General features: G+C 39.6%; 1 pseudogene; it reads right to left on the reverse strand.

Moving 5' to 3' along the window:
* Window positions 1-2,448: 2,448 nt before the first annotated feature.
* LOC143406447 (histone-lysine N-methyltransferase SUV39H2 pseudogene) lies at window positions 2,449-3,141 on the reverse strand (annotated as a pseudogene).
* Between the last annotated feature and the right edge of the window lie 1,664 nt (window positions 3,142-4,805).

Genomic DNA, 4,805 nt, shown 5'->3' on the forward strand with positions numbered 1-4,805 from the left:
GCTTCATTTGATCATTCCATGTAGTATACATATATCAAAAGATCACATTGTACCCCAAAAATTGTGGTTATTATTTTTCTGTTAAAAATAAAATAAAACTTAAAAAATTAAAAAGACTTCCCTGAACTAGAAGCATCAGCTTTTGAATGTCCTCTTCTCAAACCTCCAAATAACCTGAGGGAAGATCTTCCTGAAAGAGGATAGATGTGCCTCAATTCATTGATGAATTCAGTCCCTGAGCAGGAGTGGATGCACCAGGCTAAGAAAAAGTAAAACATTAAAGCTTCAGCTTTGTTCTCCAAAACAGCAAAGACTCCAAAAGTTTTGTTAGCAGAGCATGGTAAGTTCTTGGATCTGTTCAAGTGCAGTGAGTGGAAACAGTTTTCAGAATATGTTGATACCACTGTTTACCCTTACATGTCCTGCTTCTTCAAATGTTGAAGTATAACACCATAGAAAGAGAGTAAAAAGTAAGAAGTTGTTAAAGGATAGTAAAACAGACTTCTCCCGGGTGGAAGTAGGGGACCCAAAGGCATGATCCGTGGGATGAGGAAGTCCTGTCCCTTTTATATGTCTGAAGTTTCCCTTGGTTTTCTGCATTCTCCCCACTTATCTTGTTCATTGCCCCCCACCCTGCATATTGACTGGGGGATGTTGGTGGAATAGCCAGGGGGCGAGCAGGTGGGCTGGAAGGGCCTACATGGAGTGCTAGGCAGGAAGGGATCAGCAGCCCAGGGGGCCTTGATTAGCAGCTCCCTTTCTACTCAGGAGTTGCTTGATTAACAACTTTTCAGGTTAGGGGGAGTATCAAAGGGCTTTGGAGACATGAACATTCCATTCTCTCAGGGGCTGTTTCCAATTCCCCAGATTCAAGTTGGATTCCGTTTTCTCCATTAGGCCCAATTTACCTAGCTACATTAATTACTTGTCTTTAAATCTGGCTTCAATATGATTGAATTACTGATTTCATAATAGGTAATCTTGGTAGCTACAAATTCTGAACATCCAAGAAGCCATTGAGGACTTGCACTAGGAAGGAGGAAACAAATGGGAAAGCCCAATGGGAGTCCAGTGGATCAGAGGAGAGTAACATTAAGGATTTAGGCAAGAGAATCTGACTCAAAATTCTGGTTACTTCAGGGCAGAACCTAGGAACCTCAAGGAAATTTTTGCATACTACCTAGTCAATAAATTGATGCTAAAATGTGAATTGTGACAAATATGACTAAATATTAAAAAATAAAAATATTTGGCTAAAACTAAACTTTTTCTACCCACATGATAAAGGCAAGAAAAAGAACAAAATTTCCCTGTCAACACCAGATCCTTTCATTCCAAGGTCTTACATATGCAGATCAGATATTATTTCTTTTTTTTTTTTTTTTTGGCCAAGTTTAGCTTTATCATATCTTAAAAATTCATTATAAAACAAGTATCAGTTCAAATATAGATTACTTTTTAAGAAGAACCTGCAGGAAATATAAAAATAATTGAATCTGATGGAAAGGAAACGTTAAAACTGCCTAAAATTGAAAGGATGTAAAGATAGGGTATATTACATTATCATTAAGTACAGCTGCTCCTCAGGTCTCCCGTTTCAAGGTTTAAACCAGAGATACTCAACATGGATCTCCTGTTTAATGCTAAGTGGAGTGCTCAAAGTGCTCCATTTCCCCTGCCATGGCACTCCAAAAAGCCTGCTGGTTCACCTGTCCTGTCCTTTCAAGGAAGCATAATAGCCAGTCATTCTGGACCTTTATAGAGGGCTTTTGAAGATTTTTATTCTACAGGATTAAAATCATGTAAGAATTTTAGGTTGAGACATACAGCCATTATAATGGTCTAGATCACTTCAAAATATGAAATAAAGCTAAAATTAAAATTAAATTTTTTTACATTTAATTTTATACCTTAATTTTTATATCATGAAAATGCCAAGGTTTTAATGAAAAAGTAGAAAATTAGCGTAAAAAAATTCAGTATCACCTATTTGTCTCAAAACAAGACCAGTGGGTATTAAACAGGAATATAGTAACAAAAATAGAACTTGTATACAGCCCAAATTCAACTATTTCTTTGAAACCAAAGTATAAGGCAAGATGAATTTTTCATCTCAGCATTCATTACCTTATCATTTTAACACTTTTCAAACAGTGAAGGGAGCACTTCTCTGTTCACACAGACTTCATAAGTATGCACATGCTGAGCCATAGTTTGTCTTCCATGTTTGATGTCTACCCACCAAATATGTATACTTTAAATTTGGTTACGTGACCCTGTGTCCTCTTCAGAATCAACAGTAATATATTTGGCAAATGTCTTGAAACGTGAATTGTAAATTAACATAAGTATAATCCTGATAATAAGAAAGAGTCCCAAATACTTATTTTTTTAAAGTGTAACATTGTGGGGGGACTACAATTATCATCAGCTCTATTTCCTGAAAATTCAGTTGAGGTAACCTCTGCAAGTCACAGCTCCACATTTGCATACAGTTCTGATCCTTTTTTTGGCAGGGCTATGGTCAATAGAATCTGAAGATACATCTCCAGAACCTTTCATTTGATAATCAAATGTCAGCTCTTCTCCAGCATTTATGGTTCTTGTGGAAAATAATGCTGTTCAGGGAAGACGAGTATCGAGGTTATCGATGAAAACATTGAACACCTGAAGATTTGGGTCACAACTGTGATTCACAAAATGAGACACATTTCCATATCGGGCTGCATCCACTGTGAATTCATCAGATTCATAATCCAGATCAAAGAGATATGTGATTCCTTTGTTGTCATATAATTGCCCCCGTCTTTCAGCTTCTTCACTTGTGATTACCTGAGATAAATAATTATGCCTGTCATTAGAGAATTGTTGAAGCAGTAACGGACACTTGAGATTTTGTAAGGGTTCCCAAGTATTTGTAGAATCTGGCCATCCTTTCCATTTTACAAGATAATATTTCATATCCTTTAATACCTTGTAGTCACACAAGTATTCCACCTCATAATTGTTTAGATTCCTTTTGGTGATTCCAATCAATTTACATGTGAGCTTTTCTTTTCTACAATATTCCTGAAGAATATCAAGTGAAACTAGGCAAGGCACACACCACGCTCCTCGCGCCTCGGCCTTGGCCGCCGCCATCTTGTGGAACATTCATTCGAGATATTATTTCTTAGGACTAGTAATCCAGGCTAATAGAATGCAAAAATTTGTGACATTTTCTCCTCATTCATGAAAGCAGACCCTGCTACACTATAGGAATTCCACATCAGTCCACATGGACACTTCCTGTTGCATCTCACCCACCTAGTTCCACCTGTCCCATGCCACTCTTGGCCTATGTAGTGTCAGCTTTTAAGGCCTTTATGCAGTACTCCAAAGGAGGGATCTTCAATACCAATAATGGGGATGGCAAAGAGAGATGTGGCTGAAAACCCATACAAGACTAAGAACATGAGGGACAAAAGATTTTTTTTCCCTCTAGAATTGAAAGGACAGTGTGATGGTATAAAAAACACAAGTCTGTGTTGAAATTACTAAAGCTGAAAGTTCAACTGCCTCAATAAAACATTTAAAAATAGTTTTAAAAGTCAGATGTGCTATCCATTTAAAGACAAAAACCGAGATACAAGATGGCTGGATAGAAGTACCCACCACTCACCTCCTCTTCCACAAGGAACCAAAGTAACAAGTATTTAGCTGCAATTTTTTTTAATTTTTTAAATTTGTTATGCACGAGAGTATAGTTGCATTTTGAGGTGAGTAACCATGAGAGAACACCAGAAACCAGCAAGAGAAGACTGGAACTTGTAAAATTTAGAAACCTATAACACCAACACAGCAAGAGAAAAAAAATGCCCAGGCATCTGCCACCCTGGCTCCATAGATGGGGAGGCAGAGTCTCTCCTTTGCAAGGATAAGGGTGAAAGAGAGAGTCTCAGCAAACTCTACCAGCACAGATGCTGGCAATCCTAGCAATTAGAAAGATCACAGCTCTCACAGGCTTAAGTTACTTATCTAAGTCCACTTAGATAAGTAACCTAAATCTGAACAGTGACCTTGCTTTCAAAAAGGATCCACAGGATCACCCAATAAATACCCAAGGTGCTACAACCAGAAACCATCTTAACAAGTGAGCTATTATCTGAGTTTAAACTGCTTTCGCAATCAGAAATCCCTGTATATTCCCACGTCTAGGACTCCACAGACTTTCTACTGCACTGTCTTGGGATGCAGCTGCCTTGTTACCCAAAGGTGGCCCAGCAGAGTGACTGTGATCTAAGCCCTTGGGGTACTCTGCACTGTAGGGGATCCGTGTCACTCAGGACATCACCCACAAGAATCAGAAGATCAGTGTGCTTGTTCTCTGGGACCAAGAGCATGGCCAGACCATATGGACTCTCTTGTCAGTGCTGGGACTAAGGGTAGACACTCCCACAGCTCCCATCAGCCCTCTTCCCCGTCCCACTCTAGTGCCTAATACTAACAGAGTGGGAAAGGATTATGACGGTTACTGCTGCTGCTGCTGCTGTTCTGTTCTGCCTACAGGAGCTTTCTGAGGGAGCCTTGAGCCTCCACCCTTCTACCTGTCACCTAACCCCTGGACATGCATTACCCATGAAGGAGTGGGGGTGTGGAAAAAGCCCCTGCTCTGTGCATTGCCCTTTCCTAAGTGAACACAGCCAAAGAGGACTGAGAGAAGCTTCACCATGTGCCATCTACAGTCCCCCACACTCTTGAAGTACACTGCTACCAACAAAGAAAATCATCAGAGCTCCTCCTGCCATTGCCCCCATGCAGTTCCC

Source organism: Callospermophilus lateralis, chromosome 8 (genome assembly GCF_048772815.1).
Source record: "Callospermophilus lateralis isolate mCalLat2 chromosome 8, mCalLat2.hap1, whole genome shotgun sequence".
NCBI lineage: Eukaryota > Metazoa > Chordata > Mammalia > Rodentia > Sciuridae > Callospermophilus > Callospermophilus lateralis.